Genomic DNA, 20,533 nt, shown 5'->3' with positions numbered 1-20,533 from the left:
TAACAGAACATGGCCAAGATGTTCAAATGTTCATAAATGACCAGCATGGTTGAATAATAATAAGGCAGAACAGTTGAAACTGGAGCAGCAGCACGGCCAGGTGGACTGGGGACAGCAAGGAGTCATCATGTCAGGTAGTCCTGGGGCATGGTCCTAGGGCTCAGGTCCTCCGAGAGAGAGAAGGAGAGAATTAGAGAACGCACACTTAGATTCACACAGGACACCGAATTGGGCAGGAGAAGTACTCCAGATATAACAAACTGACCCCAGCCCCCCGACACATAAACTACTGCAGCATAAATACTGGAGGCTGAGACAGGAGGGGTCAGGAGACACTAGTGGGGACAGCATTGGAACTACCTCGGAGGCCGGGCCTATTGTCACAGGCGGAGGGCATGGGTCCTGTGTGGCTCAGTCGGTAGAGCATGGCGCTTGCAACGCCAAGCGTCATGGGTTCGATTCCCGCTGGGACCACCCATATGTAAAAGTAGTGGCCCCAGCCGACTTGTAAGTCGCTTTGGACAAAAGCGTCTGCTAAATGGGATATATTTTATATATATATATTTATATATATATTTAGGGCACATTGTGGCATCCAAATCACTCCGCCTGCAGCTGTGGGCTTGGCTGCTGAACAGCGAAAATGGTCTAATTTAGATCTTGAGCCCTCTGTTGTTAACATCTTACAGAGTGACAGGGCCCCCTCCACCACGTCAACCTATGACACGAGGTGACGGGTTCTGCCAGCGGTGTGCGGAGCAGGGGGTTGCGGCAGAATCTTGCGGCATAGGATCTTTGTTCCAGCTCTTGAGGTCTTTGTTTGATGCTGGCAGGGCTTTATCCACACTTAAGGTATATGTAGCAGCCATATCAGCATGTCATGATGAAGAGTAGGATGGGCCGCTTGGCAGCCACCCGCTCATGGCCAGGTTTCTTAAGGTAGTCCGTCGATTACGCCCCTCAAGAGCCCCCTCAGTTCCCAAATGTGATTTGAATCTGGTTCTTGGAGTACTAGCCAGACCTCCCTTCCAACCAAAAGACTTGAAACATCTCTCTTAAGACAGCATTTCTGGTGGCCATCGCCTCTACCAAGAGGGTTGGCGAGCTCCATGCTTTGCCTATTAATAATGAGTGTTATCGGCTAGAGCCGGTAAGGCGAGCGTTACCCTGCGGCCTAATCCCGCCTTCCTACCAAAGGACCTGCCCCCAGGTCATGTGAACAGGGAAATGATGCTAACAGCCTTATCCACCTCCATGCCCCCTGGGGCTCATGTTGATGTATGCACTCTGTGTCCTGTGAGATCCCTAAACAAGTACATGGAGCGGAATCAGGTGATCCGTCACTCTGATCAGCTGTTTGTGTGCTTTGTAGATACAGGGAAAGCCTCTCTCAAAGTGGATTGTAGAAATTATCCTGCAAGTTGTAGTTTTGCAAACCTTTGCTATAGTTCAGGTATTGCATTACCTATAATCAGCTTTTGAAATAACAATAACAAAACTATTAACCCGCTAGCCAGCTTGCATGCTCTCTGTTTTCCCACTCTGCTCTCCAACTTAAGCCACCCTCCTGTTAGTTCCTTGAACCAACATTTCTTAGCACTACCATAACATACTTGATTGATTACATATGTCCTGAGACCTAAACTAAGTAAGAGATGGTTTACTGTGTCATGATACTGAGAATAAAAATGATTAATAGCACAATTTTGCCACATAAATTACCCCTTTCTTTTCTATAGGTATGTTGGATGCTGCACTGGATTGAATCAAGGAGCTAGAGCCCCAAGTCCAACAGCTCTCTGTTCACCATCTCCAGCTCCAAAGATTCTGTGCACCCAATGAGGACTTCAGGTTCTATACCCGGTTCCACTCAGAGGTCTTCATGGTGTTCTGGGAGTCCATTGCCCCCTCTGCCTCTGGGTTAATCTAGGCCCAGAAGGCTGGAATGGGAAGCGCATCACCAAGCCCCAACAGAAAGCTGCCACTCATTGACAAGTTTTTATCTTTACTGCTGTCGAGTAGCAGCTGGGCTGAAGGAGGTGTTGGCGGACATCTTTGGTGTGAGTGTCCCTACAGTGCTTTACTGCCGTCGAGTAGCAGCTGGGCTGAAGGAGGTGTTGGCGGACATCTTTGGTGTGTGTCCCTACAGTGAGCTGCGTTAAAATAACCTGGACCAACTACCTATATCTTCTCTTGGGCTCTGTGCCCATTTGGATGTCCAGGAAGCAGGTGCAGGATACCATGCCTGACAAGTACAAGGTGTTCTGTCCAGAGGTCAGTTATCATGGACTGCACAGAGCTGAGATGTGCCAACCTCTCCTCTCTGACATTACAGTCAGAGACTTTTTCATCTTACAAAAACCACACCACCTTTATTAAGGGCCTAATTTGGATTGCACCAAGCTTATCACTAGATCCATCTTTGATCAGGAGATCACGTGTCTCTCTGGAATCCTCAAGCTGTTTGAGCCTGGTGATGGATGCATGGCAGACAAGGGGTACATCATAGATAGGATGCAGTCAGATGTGGGGGCAACACTCATCATTCCCCCAATCAAAAGAGCAACTGCTAACATGGAAGGACACTGAGTGAACGCAAGCTATTTCGCATCTGAGAGTGCTAGTGGAGAGAGTCATTAGGAGGGTGAAGAAGTACCATATCTGGGACATGATTATCCCACTCATTCTGGCAGGCTCTGTCAACTGTGGACGAAATGCTGCTTAATGAACTACCAGGGCCCTCTGGATCTCAAGGGTGATAAGCAAGTGTGAAAATATGCTCAAGCAAGGCAGTGCACACACACAATACAAATCAATGATTGATTTAAGTTCAATTTATTAGGTCATTATAAATAACAGCTTTATACCTACATGTACATGTTTTTTGTGATTATTATAAATTGATCTATTAGACAAGACATGAATTTGGGAAAATTTGTATATTGAATATGTCGTTTTTATGAATAAGATGGGTGTTTTGGGATTTAGTGTTTGCATAATTCATTAATCTATTAGAGAACATCCTTTTTTAATTTAAAGATTTTATTCAATAAATACATTTGATTATTCATTCAGTGACATATGTATGTATAAAATAACAAATATCAAACAATTCAATTAGTTGAATAATTGCGTACATTTACATTTTAGTCATTTAGCAGATGCTCTTATCCAGTGACTTCCAGTAGTGAGTGCATACATTTCCATTCTTTCACGACGTACTGGTCCCCTGTGGGAATCAACCCCACAACCCTAGTATTGCAAACGTCATGTTCAACCAACTGAGCCACACGGGATAGACAAACAAGATCACACAATTAATTCATTCAAATAATTTACTCTACATTCAATTTTGATTAGTTAAATACATTACATTACATGTACATTGCCTTGGGCAACAATGTTACAGTGGCCTGCCAAGTGGGATTGGCTCACCTGCTACACTACATCTTAAAGTACACATCCATGTAGGTGTAGAAGTAGTCAAGTTTCTCTCATCTCTGCTATCAAAGCATCATCTCTCAACTCTCTCTACTGTAATATCACTTCTAGTGCTTGTAACAAAGTCGCATCAATCTAAACCAGTTACAGCCAGTTGGCCCTGGACTTAAAGTGATATTTGTGGCTGTGATTGAGCTTGGCCGGGCCATTGACAAACTTAATGTGCTTCGCATCAGTTACACTCAACATCAGGGCACTTGATCTCGGCTAGCCCGAAGGGTGGCGCTGCAGAAGGGTCATAAACTATTCCGCCCCAAGATGGGGTGCATCTGGGTTCACAACGAAATCACAAGGTTTGACCGAGACATTAAACAATTCAGAGTAGTTCTATAGAACCTCTGGCTCAAACCCCTTTCTCATAGCTTCGGTTTGCAGCTCACTTTTAAGCATTCTCATGGCTAGGGCATGGCGAGATGACACCCCACGCAAGTGGTATGCCTCACTAGACAGGGTAGCAGTCACACGTGGTTTCCTAATTTCTTCCATAGTGGATGGACAGACTGCTCGACTGTGCCATTCTCAATAGCAGATGACAATGATGGTGGCTCCTTTAAGCTCTCCATGTGGTAAAACTGAGTGCAAGTAGGGACAAAGTTTCGATGACCGTTTATTTTACTGGGAGTTGGGGGAAAGCAGGAGCATCTGAATGCATTAGAATCTCTGGTGACAGTAAGGAGACACTGATATGACAGCACTGGACCAAATTTAGAGTAATTTCTTCCAATCCATGCAACACCTTGGCAATGGCAGGCTGTGGTCTCATGCTCCTCAAACTTGGTCCAGCAGACAGCACTGTCATGTCAGGAAGGGTCCCTGAAACCCAAAAAAGAAGCATAGACAGGAAATGAATGTCAGCCAAGATTGTAAACTTTAGCCAATGTGTGAGCGTAAGACAATTGTAACTCACCAGGGATTGCTTGGTAAAGAGTGGATTTTATGCCACTCCTGCCTGATGTCCTTGGCTTCCTCACAAGCATTTCATCAGTGGGCTCCGGTCAAAAAAAATAAAGATTCAGGATGAATGTAAAACAACGTGCAGTAATATGAGTTTACAAAAATGCTAAATGTGTCTTCTCTATGACGATATGAAAAATGATCTCAATTTCAAAACTTGACCTGTGCCACGACTGCAGTACCTCTGTGCAAGGCAATGGTGGTGGCACGGTCTTCAACCCCATTGTGGTGTAATGTGCAGTCTGGAAGAGTAGAGGCACCAGATTGCACAAAGCTCTCCCAGCTGCACATGAACAGAAGTGGTTTACAATGACGGGCTCCTTGGGTGCTTGCAATGTAGGGGAAAAATGTATCACATAGTTGTTCAAGAACAGTGTATGACATCTGCAGCAGCAAGGTCATGGTTCCTTCTCTTCAATTCTCACATTAAAATGGAACTGACCAAGTGTAAAAATAAGTTTACTATACTACATTTGAATGTTATGTTGACAACAATCAATTGATGTATACTAGTAAGTTAACATTGCTACTCTTAACATTACTGAGATTTGTCTAGCTAGCTAGCGAGCTACATTGCTAGCTAGAAACAAATAATAGATTACAGTGGCTGGACAAATAGTTAACGTTAATTAGTTAGCTCGCTAAGTGTCTCCTGGTGGCCATGTTGCATTAATTCTTCCGACAAACACAGCCGTGTGGATACCCCAAACTACATGATAACAGCAAAGATGTTTTAATTCTATCTGTGATAACAGTGCCTAAAACGAGTTGATTCATCACCACGGTCATTTTCCGTGGAGTATCTGGCTGCTCTAACAAGGCAGGAAAGACAACGGGAAAAAATATGTTTACAGATTCCCTGCAAACATGAAACATTATAGGTGATATGAGAAGACTCAAGAACTGTCAGAAAAGAAGAAGAAACAAGTTTGCCAGTCAAGACCTGAACCCAGACAGTTGTCAGTACAGGGTCTGCTACAATCATTTCATCACTGGTAAGTCAAGTCTGATCGATTTCGAGTTTAGTTTAGCTGTTATGCTAACCAGGTGTTAACAACAACAGTAACCTAACCAAAATTCGCTAGCTAGCTAGCTAGAGATAGCTTGTAGACCAGCTATAATCTCGTGTGTCACGAGATTATATATATTTTTACCATAGAAATGGATTGCATGCCTATCATCACATGTGCAGATGAATGTAAGGCTACTATTCCTAATGTGATGAGTACATTGGATAGTGATAAGTTAGGCTATCAATTTAAGCTATCAATAAGCAAGTAATGGCATAGGCTATATCAGAGATGTTTATTTGCTTTGCACAGGAAAAATGTGGCCTTTGATAAACATTTCATGCAAATCTACTACACTTCATATGACCGGAAACATTAACATATGCTTTCTTTTAATACGATAGAAGCCTAGGCCTACTCTACTGACACTGACAACAGATCAATAAAAACAACCTTTCCTTGAATGCAACCAATCTAGGCCGAAATGTGGACCTGGCAAGAAGGGATCCAGTTTGTGTTAAATTAAGATCAAAAGTCTTTCTGGGGGTGCATTTAAGCTAACCCTAACCCTTTTCCAAACCTAATTCTCCTAACCAGCAATGTTAATTCTCTTAATCTGCTACGAAATCTCAAATATTACTTAATTTGACAAAAGCTGGATCCCTTCTAGCCTTGACCATGAAAATGGGAGACGCAAATTGTACAATATGACATCCATATAGCCTGGAGAACATTATTGTCCAAAAAACTCCAGTGGTTATCATATATTCACATAATAACCCATTGAGAATTTGTTGAACATTTTACTCATAAGAGGGAAAATATATGGACATAGGACAACCTGCTGTGTGACTATTGGCTGTTCCAGCCCAACAATAGATTTAATCTTTACATGACACTAAAACACCTGTATGAATTAAACACAACCAAACACTTAAGTGATGGTACAGGTGCCCCGAAGAAGTGATATTTTAACAAAGTGCTTTTCATTTGTTTATGTACTAATTGAAGTTCACCAGCTGACCTATCAAGTAGAGGTGGACCGATTATGATTTTTCAAAGCCGATACCGATTATTGAAGCACCAAAAAAAAGCCGATACCGATTAATCGGACGATTTAATTTTTATTTGATTTGTAACAATGACAACAATACTGAATGAACACTTATTTTAACTTAATATAAAACATCAATAAAATCAATTTAGCCTCAAATAAATAATGAAACATGTTCAATTTGGATTAAATAATGTATAAACAAAGCATTGGAGAAGAAAGTAAAAGTGCAATATGTAACAATGCTAACGTTTAAGTTCCTTGCTCAGAACATGAGAACATATGAAAGCTGGTGGTTCCTTTTAACACGAGTCTTCAATATTCCCAGGTAAGAAGTTTTAGGTTGTAGTTGTTATAGGAATTATAGGACTATTTCGCTCTATACGATCTGCATTTCATATACCTTTTGACTATTGTATGTTCTTATAGGCACTTTAGTATTGCCAGTGTAACCGTCTACCTTCCGTCCCTCTCCTCGCCACTACCTGGGCTCAAACCAGGAACACATCGACAACAGCCACCCTCGAAGCAGCGTTACCCATGCAGAGCAAGGGGAACAACCACTCCAAGTCTCAGAGCGAGTGACGTTTGAAACGCTATTAGCGCACACCCCGCTAACTAGCTAGCCATTTCACATCGGTTACACCAGCCTAGTCTCGGGAGTTGACAGGCTTGAAGTCATAAACAGCTCAATGCTTGAAGCACAGCGAAGAGCTGCTGGCAAAACGCACAAAAGTGCTGTTTGAATGAATGCTTACGAGCCTGCTAGTGCCTACCACCGCTCAGTCAGACTGCTCTATCAAATCATAGACTTAATTATAACATAATAACGCACAGAAATACGAGCCTTAGGTCATTAAGATGGTCAAATCCGGAAACTATAATCTCGAAAACAAGACATTTATTCTGTCAGATAATATACGGAATGGTTCCATATTTCACTAACGGGTGACATCCATAAGTCTAAATATTCCTGTTACATTGCATAACCTTCAATCCTATGTCATAATTTCGTAAAATTCTGGCAAATTAGGCGGCTCAAACTGTTGCATATACACTGACTCTGCGTGCAATGAACGCAGGACAAGTGACACAATTTCACCTGGTTAATATTGCCTGCTAACGTGGATTTCTTTTAGCTAAATATGCAGGTTTAAAAATATATACTTCTGTGTATTGATTGTAAGAAATGCATTGATGTTTATGGTTAGGTACAGTCGTGCAACGATTGTGCTTTTTTCCCCAATGCGCTTTTGTTAAATCATCCCCCGTTTGGCAAAGTTGGCTGTCTTTGCTAGGAAGAAATAGTCTTCACAGTTCACAACGAGTCATGTTAGCGAGCAATATTAACTAAATATGCAGGTTTAAAAATATATACTTGTGTATTGATTTTAAGAAAGGAATTGATGTTTATGGTTAGGTACACATTGGAGCAACGACAGTCCTTTTTCGCAAATATGCACCGCATCGATTATATGCAACGCAGGACTCGCTAGATAAACTAGTAATATCATCAACCATGTGTAGTTAACTAGTGATTATGATTTATTGCTCGTTTTTATAAGATAAGTTTAATGCTAGCTAGCAACTTACCTTGGCTTCTTACTGCATTCGCGTAACAGGCAGTCTCCTCGTGGAGTGCAATGTAATCAAGTGTTTAGAGCGTTGGACTATTAAACGAAAGGTTGCAAGATCGAATCCCCGAGCTGACCAGGTAAAAAAAAAAAAATGAAATCGGCCCTAATTAATCGGCCATTACAATTAATCGGTCAACCTCTACTATCAAGACACCCATGTCGACTGTAATCCCACTGTGAAAATGAGCAATGCTGCAGAGTCATCAGCTTCTACTTCTACTACTTCGTCCATTTCCAGAAATGAAAGGAGGCATCCCTCAGTTTTACAAGATGGTTGTCATATGCTGTGCTTTGAACTTCCTGAATGATTAGGTTGTGCCATTTGAGTAGAGCACCTTGTTGTCATGACAAAAGTGCCCCCTTAAACCGTATATATAAAATGTCATTTGGAATGTGGAAACAACTATTGTTTATGATATGGTAAACATACTGTACTTTAATAAATTGGCTCTATTGTTGTATGGGTGAAATTAAAGTATGTGTAATCTCTGCTTTGCCTAGCCCCATTGAATAAAAAGTAGTTGTTATAGCCCAACTATTTTATTTATTTTACAGTTTAAACACATTTAGCATAGACAATGTAATTGTTGTGGTAGTCTTAGGCAAGCCATCTTCATTATCACATTAGCACCTCCAAGTGCCACTCAGACCTGGTAGAAATGTATCTGACATTGACCTTTGTGGTAGTAGTTGTGTTCATGTTTTAAGATAATGATCACATCATTTCACCACCTAGATTACAAGGGTTGGATTTGCACTGAACTATTTCATGTGAGCACAAGGCATGTACAAAATCCAGTATATTAATTAGACCCAAATACATTGTCTACTGGTATTGTTTTTACAGGGTTGGCCTGCTCCAGTTGTAATAGGTTTATACATTGTGTGTGACTTTTAAACTATATTTCTGTTCACAAAATATGCTTACATAGGTACACTTATAATCCATGGTATAGAAGGATGTACCCTCATTCTCTCGGACAGTCATTGGGACCTCTTCATCTGCAGACAGGGTTTTTTAAGTTTCTCTGTACCTGAGGACAGAAAACATCCCAAAGAAACAGGCTACATTATACTCTACTTAGAAAGCACTGAATAGTATGTTGCTATATATCTCTGTCCTTGTAGTTTTTCTCCCTAGAGACTGTAACTGGAGAATAGTTTCATAATGTCCTCCCACAAAGGTACCTGCCCTATCCAGAGTAGCCTACTCTCCCTTCTCCGACAGCTGGAACTGCTAGCGAATCCTTTCACCCTCTTCCATTGGCCGTTACTGTTATAGCTAGGTATCTAGCCACAATTGCATTTAGAGTTACAACGATAAATACTTAAGATAGCTGACTAACTATATACTATGAAGCTAGCAGGCGGGTGATATTTAATTAACTTAGCTAGATATACAGTATGTAAAGTTAGCTAACTAGACGAAACATACGTTACGTAGCAGCTCATTTTAGTTAGCACAATACGTTTCTGTAGCAAGCGAGCTAGCTAATAATACATATTTTTTATCATTTTAAAAATATATTTACTCACTAGAATAGGTTCTCCCACTGCCTCCGTTTTCTGGGTCCTTAGAAAAATGAATTACTATAATGGTCAATGTTTCCAGTGGTAGCACAACCCAGCCAGCCATGTGAACTGTTGAAGGGCTTCCAACAGAGTGACTTTGGGCTTCCAACATGGCGTCTGATGCGGTTGCTAGGTGATTTGTGACACAAAAGCAAGCCCTTAATAAGTAACGTTAGCGCTAACCAATTTGGTAATGTCTTAGCTACTGTTAGCTTGCTAGCAAAGTTGGCTAGTTAGCTATCTATCTCAACTGGTCGCTTCAAGTACCAACTTACATTGATAGTTGAATATATATTGTTTGTGGAAGAACTTGTATCCTTATCAAGTTTAGATCTCTTCACCTGGGAATGTTCGTAAACGATATTAGCCACATCACTCATGGCAAATTGAGCAGTGACTGGGTAAACTCGATGTTCGAAGTTCGAGACTACAGATGACAACCGGATATCGTCATACACCCCTTGTCGTGGGAGGACGTTTTCTAATGGGGGCGTGAAAAAAAGCCTCTGGATGTCGGCGGGAACTGAAACACGCTGTCGTACATGGGCAACCCAGAGCATCCCAAACATGCTCAATGGGTGGCATGTCTGGTGAGTATGCAGGCCATGGAAGAACTGGGACATTTTCAGCTTAAATGAATTGTGTACAGATCCTTGCGGGATTCATCAGTGAAGAGAACACTTCTCCCGTGTGCCAGTCATTGAAGGTGAGCAGACCCTGGTGTTGACAACTAGCATGCAGATGAGCTTCTCTGAGACGGTTTCTGACAGTTTGTGCAGATCTTCATCAGTTGCCCGATGGCTGGACTCAGACGATCCCACTGGTGCCAGATCTGGAGGTCCAGGCTAGCGTGGTTACATGTGGTCTGCGGTTGTTAAATGTAAAAATGTAAATGTAAATGTCTGCGGTTGTGAAGCCGGGTTTGACATAGTGCAAAATTCTCTAAAATGACTTTGGAGGCGGCTTATGGTACAGAAATTAACATTAAATTATCTGGCAACAGCTCTATTGGACATTGCTGCAGTCAGCATGCCAATTGCATGTTCCCTCAAAACATGAGACATCCGTAGCATTGTGTTGTGTGACAAAACAAATGCCTGTGTGAACAGAGGATAAGCTACCCCAGGGCCAGTCTTAACCTGGGGCTAAGATAACCTTAACATGGGGATAAGAACAATGCAGTGTGAAAAGGGCTTTTGGGAATGGGAATGTGGGAACTGCCAAATGAGATCTGTTTCGACCAACCTGGTCTCAGAGGATTTCGTATTATTCTGTAAGTAAATCTGAGACACGCCATAAAATGTTACGTTCCATATAGTATGCATTAATTTGTAGATGTACATCACCAATTTCGTATGATATGTTCCGAATTTCAATTGGTAATATATATTACGAATTTGCAAAACATATAATATGTTACGAATTTACAAAACATATATGATATGTTATGAATTCTAGCTAAGTAGCTAACGTTAGCTAGATGGCTAACGTTAGCTAGGCTAGGAGTTAGGGTTAAGGTTAGGTGAAGAAGCTAAAAAGTGCTAAATTCTAAAGTTATCTGTGATGAGATTAAAACTCACAACCTTTGGGTTGCTAGATATTCGTGTTATATGCCCACTCACCCACCCCGACCAACAACTCTACTTTAATTTTTAAATTAAAATTAAGTAACCATACCAAATGTAACATAATGGTTTTACTTTTACTAGTCTATGAGACCAGGCTATTTAAACACACTGCCCAAATGTCACTATGACAGAGCATCAAGGGGTTGTATAAGGTCTTGTATGCTACATTTTAATATCAGTCATAACAATGAATATTCTTATCACTCATGATATAAACATTTAACTTTGTTAGTCTATACAGGGCAGCTTCAGGCTACTGCATGTTTATTGTGAGGCCAATGCATAGCAGCTCCTCCACATGACTGGGTTGCTGGCAGGGATGCCGATGTGCCGGCGCTTGTGGTCCGTCTCCCTGGAGAAGCGGTAGCCGCAGGTGGGCTTCACCACTGTGTAAAAGGGCATCAGGGAGTTCGAGCCCACGTTGAGCTGAGGCAGGGGATCTGGGCTGCAGCGGGGACCACTGAATGGTTTGGTGGCATGGCCTGGGTGGGTCATGGGGGACAGCAGAGCCCTCCCATGCTGTCGTTGCCGCCAGGAGAAGACCAGGAGCTCCATCTGCTTAACCACCACTCTGCTCGTGCTGGTGTTGACAGACACCAGGGTTTTCAGTGGGTTGCTCAGGACCTGAGGGGATCAAAGGCACAACTATTTTTTTTAAATAGCTACAGTGCCTTGCGAAAGTATTCGGCCCTCTTGAACTTTGCGACCTTTTGCCACATTTCAGGCTTCAAACATAAAGATATAAAATTGTATTTTTTTGTGAAGAATCAACAACAAGTGGGACACAATCATGAAGTGGAACGACATTTATTGGATATTTCAAACTTTTTTAACAAATCAAAAACTGAAAAATTGGGCGTGCAAAATTATTCAGCCCCCTGAAGTTAATACTTTGGAGTGCCACCTTTTGCTGCGATTACAGCTGTAAGTCGCTTGGGGTATGTCTCTATCAGTTTTGCACATCGAGAGACTGAAATTTTTTCCAATTCCTCCTTGCAAAACAGCTCGAGCTCAGTGAGGTTGGATGGAGAGCATTTGTGAACAGCAGTTTTCAGTTCTTTCCACAGATTCTCAATTGGATTCAAGTCTGGACTTTGACTTGGCCATTCTAACACCTGGATATGTTTATTTTTGAACCATTCCATTGTAGATTTTGCTTTATGTTTTGGATCATTGTCTTGTTGGAAGACAAATCTCCGTCCCAGTCTCAGGTCTTTTGCAGACTCCATCATGTTTTCTTCCAGAATGGTCCTGTATTTGGCTCCATCCATCTTCCCATCAATTTTAACCATCTTCCCTGTCCCTGCTGAAGAAAAGCAGGCCCAAACCATGATGCTGCCACCACCATGTTTGACAGTGGGGATGGTGTGTTCATTGTGATGAGCTGTGTTGCTTTTACGCCAAACATAACGTTTTGCATTGTTGCCAAAAAGTTCAATTTTGGTTTCATCTGACCAGAGCACCTTCTTCCACATGTTTGGTGTGTCTCCCAGGTGGCTTGTGGCAAACTTTAAACAACACTTTTTATGGATATCTTTAAGAAATGGCTTTCTTCTTGCCACTTCCATAAAGGCCAGATTTGTGCAATATACGACTGATTGTTGTCCTATGGACAGAGTCTCCCACCTCAGCTGTAGATCTCTGCAGTTCATCCAGAGTGATCATGGGCCTCTTGGCTGCATCTCTGATCAGTCTTCTCCTTGTATGAGCTGAAAGTTTAGAGGGACGGCCAGGTCTTGGTAGATTTGCAGTGGTCTGATACTCCTTCCATTTCAATATTATCGCTTGCACAGTGCTCCTTGGGATGTTTAAAGCTTGGGAAATCTTTTTGTATCCAAATCCGGCTTTAAACCTCTTCACAACAGTATCTCGGACCTGCCTGGTGTGTTCCTTGTTCTTCATGATGCTCTCTGCGCTTTTAACAGACCTCTGAGACTATCACAGTGCAGGTGCATTTATACGGAGACTTGATTACACACAGGTGGATTGTATTTATCATCATTAGTCATTTAGGTCAACATTGGATCATTCAGAGATCCTCACTGAACTTCTGGAGAGAGTTTGCTGCACTGAAAGTAAAGGGGCTGAATAATTTTGCACGCCCAATTTATCAGTTTTTGATTTGTTAAAAAAGTTTGAAATATCCAATAAATGTCGTTCCACTTCATGATTGTGTCCCACTTGTTGTTGATTCTTCACAAAAAAATACAGTTTTATATCTTTATGTTTGAAGCCTGAAATGTGGCAAAAGGTCGCAAAGTTCAAGGAGGCCGAATACTTTCGCAAGGCACTGTACATTTCCAGTATGGATTTATATTAATCAGAATTTGGGGAGGGTATGGCTATCCTAAAATATTTCAGGATATAATCCGTTATTGCTGTGAAATGCTGATAAGAATGTAGTTAAGATACAGTACATTTGACATTTTAGATGGGTGTCCAACTGTTGATAGACAACATTAGTCAACATTAGTCTTCTACATAATACAGAATACGTCAGTGAGACGACTGACCAGCCCAGTATTTCAGTAAGCATTAAAGTGTTTGTGTTATTGGTCCGTCTCCCCCACAAATCCCCCTCTCTAAAGATCCTCTCAATCAGCCCTAAGTGAACCATTCAGCTGTAAGTCTACAACAGTTGTTGAGTTACCTGAGACCTCTTTAAGGCTCCTCCATCTGGTGTCAGCTCCATCACGGTGGGAGAAAGTGGCTGAACGGTGACTGGACTGAGCAGAGACCGTGATGGGCGTCTAGCCTCAACTTCCCCTTCTTCTTTCCCCCACAAACAGAGACTGCCTCCTGGTGGCCCTGCATAGAGCTAACAAGGCCTCAGAGTCAACCTCCAAAGGACTTGTTGTTCTTGGGCCCATGATATCACAATGCAGTGTGGTGGCATCACCACAGACAGAAGCCTTGGCATCAATCCAACTCCCTTTGTGCATAGAATGCATAGAATTAGTATGACTATAATTGACTAATCATTACCTAGTTCTATGGCCACAATGTTCCATACATTGAGTCAAACCACAATCCACTCTCTGTGGCCAAGTTTAAACTCCCCTACTGTGATAGTGCTTCGTTTAATCACTGGATATGTTAATTTATAGGATTATTAAATCAGACTTTTAATGTTTTGGCCACCAGATACTAATTTAATTATGAGTAATCAGTAAGATGGCTCATTCACAATTTTTACATGTCAGGACACTTCTAAAACAATCAGGGTATAAATAATCAGTAAGAATGCAGAAGTTACGCAGAAGTCATCATGCCATATCACAAACTGCCTTCCATCATCACAGATAGGGATGTATTGTGTTATGACCAATATAAACAGGCTTTATAGGTGCGGGAAATTTCAACCATAACACAGAGATTTTTATAATGTCTCTGGTGTTCATATAATTTATTATTTCAATGAATTCCATTTAACTGTATCCAGAAGATTCTATAAGATTCTACTCACAATTGTCAAACTATACTGTTCTGCAATCTATCAGAATCTGATTTATAGAATCTGACTTCATTATAGGCATAAATCTGTCATATTGTTTGGCTTTGTTTTGTTTCTGGGAAAATGTCCTTTGCATTGAGCAGTGGAGGAAAAAGTGCTAAATAAACAGTAAAGTAAAGTACAGAAACAAACGACTTCTGTAGTACTTCAAGGTAATTTTAATTAGTTACTTTACACCACTAGGATTAAGTAATTCAAAGTATGTCCGGAAACACTGCTGCTGGCGCTGCAGCTGATCCAGTGTTTCATGTCTTCCTTGATAGACTACACATAGCTGTGCTCTCAGAGCTGGGGGAGCATGGGTAGAGCCTTCCAGCACATTCTAAAAAAATGTCTCAGCATCGGTCGACATGGTGACTTCCCAGTGCGGACATAGGAACAGGACGTACCAGTCCAGTACTTGTCTCCAAGATAACCATAAGAAGGTGCTGCAGACAGTCCCTACTAATTGACTGCACTGTCTTACAAGAGAGATTAAGTTTACCTAGAGGGACAAAAATACACTGCTCAAAAAAATAAAGGGAACACTAAAATATCACATCCTAGATCTGAATGAATAAAATATTCTTATTAAATACTTTTTTCTTTACATAGTTGAATGTGCTGACAACAAAATCACACAAAAATTATCAATGGAAATCAAATTTATCAACCCATGGAGGTCTGGATTTGGAGTCACACTCAAAATTAAAGTGGAAAACCACACTACAGTCTGGTCCAACTTTGATGTAATGTCCTTAAAACAAGTCAAAATGAGGCTCAGTAGTGTGTGTGGCCTCCACGTGCCTGTGTAACCTCCCTAAAATGCCTGGGCATGCTCCTGATGAGGTGGCGGATGGTCTCCTGATGGATCTCCTCCCAGACCTGGACTAAAGCATCTGCCAACTCCTGGACAGTCTGTGGTGCAACGTGGTATTGGTGGATGGAGCGAGACATGATGTCCCAGATGTGCTCAATTGGATTCAGGTCTGGGGAACGGGCGGGCCAGTCCATAGCATCAATGCCTTCCTCTTGCAGGAACTGCTGACACACTCCAGCCACATGAGGTCTAGCATTGTCTTGCATTAGGAGGAACCAAGGGCCAACCGCACCAGCATATGGTCTCACAAGGGGTCTGAGGATCTCATCTCGGTACCTAATGGAGGTCAGGCTACCTCTGGCGAGCACATGGAGGGCTGTGCGGCCCCCCAAAGAAATGCCAGCCCACACCATGACTGACCCACCCCCAAACCGGTCATGCTGGAGGATGTTACAGGCAGCAGAACGTTCTCCACTGCGTCTCCAGACTCTGTCACGTCTGTTACATGTGCTCAGTGTGAACCTGCTTTCATCTGTGAAGAGCACAGGGCGCCAGTGGCGAATTTGCCAATCTTGGTGTTCTCTGGCAAATGCCAAACGTCCTGCACGGTGTTGGGCTGTAAGCACAACCCCCATCTGTGGACGTCGGGCCCTCTACCACCCTCATGGAGTCTGTTTCTGACCGTTTGAGCAGACACATGCACATTTGTGGCCTGTTGGAGGTCATTTTGCAGGGCTCTGGCAGTGCTCCTCCTGCTCCTCCTTGCACAAAGGCGGAGGTAGCGGTCCTGCTGCTGGGTTGTTGCCCTCCTACGGCCTCCTCCACGTCTCCTGCTGTACTGGCCTGTCTCCTGGTAGCGCCTCCATGCTCTGGACACTACGCTGACAGACACAGCAAACCGTCTTGCCACAGCTCGCATGTGATGAGCCATCCTGGATGAGCTGCACTACCTGAGCCACTTGTGTGGGTTGTAGACTCCGTCTCATGCTACCACTAGAGTGAAAGCATCGCCAGCATCCAAAAGTGACCAAAACATCAACCAGGAAGCATAGGAACTGAGAAGTGGTCTGTGGTCACCACCTGCAGAACCACTCCTTTATTGTGGGTGTCTTGCTAATTGCCTATAATTTCCACCTGTTGTCTATTCCATTTGCACAACAGCATGTGAAATTTATTGTCAATCAGTGTTGCTTCCTAAGTGGACAGTTTGATTTCACAGAAGTGTGATTGACTTGGAGTTACATTGTGTTGTTTAAGTGTTCCCTTTATTTTTTTGAGCAGTGTATATATAATGTGTTTCTGCACATTCCTGAGATTCTCAGGAGTCTTGCAAGTAGGGTTGCAAAGGGGGGGGTATTTTACAGGAAACATTCCAAGTTTACTAGTAAAATACCAGAACTTTGGTAACGCTCAAGGTTTTTGGGGAATTTTATCAAATGACATCTAGGGGCCTATTTTGGGTACTTCAGATTACCACAGGTGTCTGTAATTTTCTCTGGCGCTCTGTGTGGCCTCATCATATGTCATATATATACACAATAATCAAATGAGATGGTTTTAAAATAAACAATATAATGATAAAGCTGTAAAACATTATCCTAAATATAAACCATCAACGTAATAAATAGCATTGGTGTTTAATAGAAGGGTTTCAGCATGAATGCCATTATTGGGCTCCCGAGTGGCGCAGCGGTCTAAGGCACTGCATCTCAGTGCTAGAGACGTCACTACAGACCCTGGTTTGATTCCAGGCTGTATCACAACTGGCTGTGATTGGGAGTCCCATGGGGTGGCCCAGCGTCATTAGGGTTTTGCCTGGGTAGGCAGTCATTGTAAATAAGAATTTGTTCTTAAGTGACTTGCCTGGTTAAATAAAAATACATTTAATGCATTTTTCATTAATTAGGCTATTATATCTTGAACCATATAATCTATCTACTCGAAACTCGTGGTCAAAATATACAGATGTAAAAAAATGAATACTATACACTAATACATTTTTTAATAGTTATTCAAGTATGAATTACCAAAGTTGTCATATATTACAGTACCTGTTATTTACTAAAATTACTGAAGATTCTGGTAACGCTGGTAAATTACCGGTAGCTTTGTAACCCTACTTACAAGTGATCAGGCAACATCCTATTGGTTGTAAATTCATAAATTGATGTTCAGAATTGATACCCATGTGTGTCTCTAGACACTGATAAACTACTTTACCAGTTTTCACATACATGTGTTTGTGCATTAGTCTACTTAACTGGGCCACATGTCTCTGCAGGCTTAGGTACAGTAATTGCCATAACGGGATTTATGGAAATAACCAAACAATCAAACAATGTTACCAATTCACTGGACTGAATGTCTGCCTGTCTGTCTGTGTGTCTGTTTACCTGCCTACTTGCCTGTCTCCATGATCTAAAAATGGGAGACCCTCTGATGGAATGGTATAGCCGTCCCCATACTCAACTGCCGGACCACGGACCAGATCTGGACCCAGGACAGGGTCAATGCTAACCCTTGTTCTGACCCGACATTCCATAGTGGTTGCTACTAGCCAGCCAGCACCTAAGGTGTCTTATTACATTCATGGTCTTTTGATTCTCTACAATCCAACCCCTATTTTTCAATTATTCTACAATGTATGTTCTTAACCCTAGGAAACATGGGCTTGGGCGCATAGGGATATTGGTATTCACAGTACTCCACCAATTATCCAGTTATCAACTCAATACTTATTGTATTCCCCATTTTTAAACATAAATGCACTGTAATTTAAAGGTAAATATAAATCAAATATTTTTTTGACAGCACCCCTTTTGATTGAAACAAAACATTCCATACATGCAGTATTTGCCGACTGTACAGGTGACAGTGACTTAAAGTGAGATAAAGGTACTCAATGTTGACCCACTTTGCATACCCTACCATGAGACATCCATGTCTTAATCACTGAAAAAGATAAATGGTTGAGATTTATATCATTTAAAAGCTTACACACAGGGTTCTCAAACTATTTGATAATTTCAAAAAAAAAGAAGACATTTTTTCACCTTTAATGTAAATTACCTAAAAATGCGTAACTCCAATTTGTTTCATATGCACATATTTTGTAGCTTAGCGCCTATTTTACATCATCTAAGGTTTTTTTGTTGTGCCCGCCCTTGGTTGAGACACAACACACCCTTGAATACAGTGTGGGTGTCATGTTTTGGCTGATAAATTAACTAAAATGGAAATAAGATTGAAAATTCTACTTTCAAATGGTACTACAAAATGGTTGGAGGTTCACACATCAGAGAATGTTTACTTGAAAAATAATTTCTGTTGTTTTAGATTATACTGTCAATCCTCCATAAAAAAAAACATATTCAAATCCTAGAAACATAGATGATAGAATAGACATGATCATTTAAGTTGACATTCGACAGTGGGTGGACCCACGGGCCTCTTTGTGGTAGTAATTAGAAATTAAAGTTTCAATTAAATTAAAATGTCAATGGTGTACCAGATAAATTGGAGATATGCAAATATGAAAAAACTCGAGAATTTACACATTTTTAGATAATTTTTGTTAAATGGTTAAAAATGAATATTTTAATTAAAACAAATTCAAGTTATAATCAAATATTTTCACAACACTAAGATTTAAAGTGATTTCAAACCGTTTATCTTTTCCAGTGACAAATGCATGGATGTCTCTGGTCTGCAAAATGCGTAAACTTCAAGCACTTTTATCACCTGATAAAGGTGCTAAAAGTTTACTCATTTTGCATTCCCCACCATACCAGAGAAAAAACATTCAGGCCCAAAAAGTTACTTTTCTGACCACTTCTTCTATGGGCGTTTTGTTTAAAATTTTGTTTAAATCAGAAGGGATGCTGTCAAAAAGTTATTGAATTCAAATGGGTTTACACCTGAGCTTTAAAACAGCAAACCTTTCTCTCTGCCTCATGACAAAATGTGCAGAATTGCAAGATATTAGCTTTAAAGCTGCAACAACAAAAAATATCTCTGTCCCATGACAAAATGTGTAAAATTTCAGGACATTAGCTTGTTAACTGCAAAATGTTATTTCTGATGCCAAGAGGCAGGCCTTTCAAATGTTCCTTTCCAGAGCAGGCTGGCTATGCACTGCGAAGTCATAGTAAAACTCTCCCTAACCTGCTGCCACTCCCCCAGTGCTCTCTCCCTCGATCTCTGTGTGTATGTGATTGTGTGAGTGGAGACAGGTGTGCTGGAGGTAGAGCAGATCCCCACCAGCTGCAACCTGTTCCATAATCAAGGCCTCTACAAATACTCAGCCCTGCCACTTCCATGCTGCCAGTTCGTAGCCTCTGCTCAGTCAGTTTTTGGGTCAAGTCGGTTGTGCATGCCCTGCTCTTGTTATCCTGTTGTGCCTGTTTTTCCCCTAGCCTGACGCTGCATTTCTCTCTGCTACAGTTCCATCTGCTCTGACTCTGGTCCTTGTCAGTCCTGCTTCCCTGCACTGGAACCCGCTCTACTGCTTCCTTGGATTCCGCTCCAGACCTGCTTACCCTGCCCCTACTCCCCTTGCCTCAGCCTCAGGCCTGCACCCCAACTCCCCCCTGCTTTTCAATAAATACCTTAGTTACTTTATCCCTGTCTCCTCATCTGAGTCTGCACTTGGGTGCACCTGCTCCGACCTATGTAACACTCGAGTTTGTTCTGATTATGAGCGGGTCCCTGATGAATTTGCTATCACGAATGGGGTCCTGGGCCCCAAAATGTTTGAGAACCCTTGGCCTATGTTATACCATATATCCGAGGACAAATGTAGCAACGCTTTTGTGCCATGGGGTGTAGCAGCTGCACAGTGCCAACTTTCCAAAAAAAGTATTCC

The 20,533-nt window shown here is 41.8% G+C and overlaps 1 long non-coding RNA gene across 6 annotated transcripts; it reads right to left on the bottom strand.

Annotated features, from left to right (window-relative positions):
• Nucleotides 1-3,021: 3,021 nt before the first annotated feature.
• LOC135540001 (uncharacterized) lies at nucleotides 3,022-10,155 on the bottom strand. Of its 6 annotated transcripts, none has more exons than XR_010455700.1 (4): nucleotides 9,693-10,155; nucleotides 4,638-9,190; nucleotides 4,409-4,490; nucleotides 3,022-4,314 (listed from the first exon to the last, which is right to left on the bottom strand). It is a non-coding gene; the product is annotated as an uncharacterized LOC135540001 (long non-coding RNA). The 6 variants fall into 6 exon arrangements; XR_010455697.1 differs by having other exon boundaries at nucleotides 4,409-4,783; nucleotides 9,085-9,190; XR_010455698.1 differs by having other exon boundaries at nucleotides 4,409-4,738; nucleotides 9,085-9,190.
• Between the last annotated feature and the right edge of the window lie 10,378 nt (nucleotides 10,156-20,533).

This window comes from Oncorhynchus masou, chromosome 5, assembly GCF_036934945.1.
Source record: "Oncorhynchus masou masou isolate Uvic2021 chromosome 5, UVic_Omas_1.1, whole genome shotgun sequence".
NCBI classification, from domain to species: Eukaryota; Metazoa; Chordata; class Actinopteri; order Salmoniformes; family Salmonidae; genus Oncorhynchus; species Oncorhynchus masou.
Note: the sequence above shows the minus strand (reverse complement) of the source record. Positions and strands in the feature narration are given on the sequence as shown.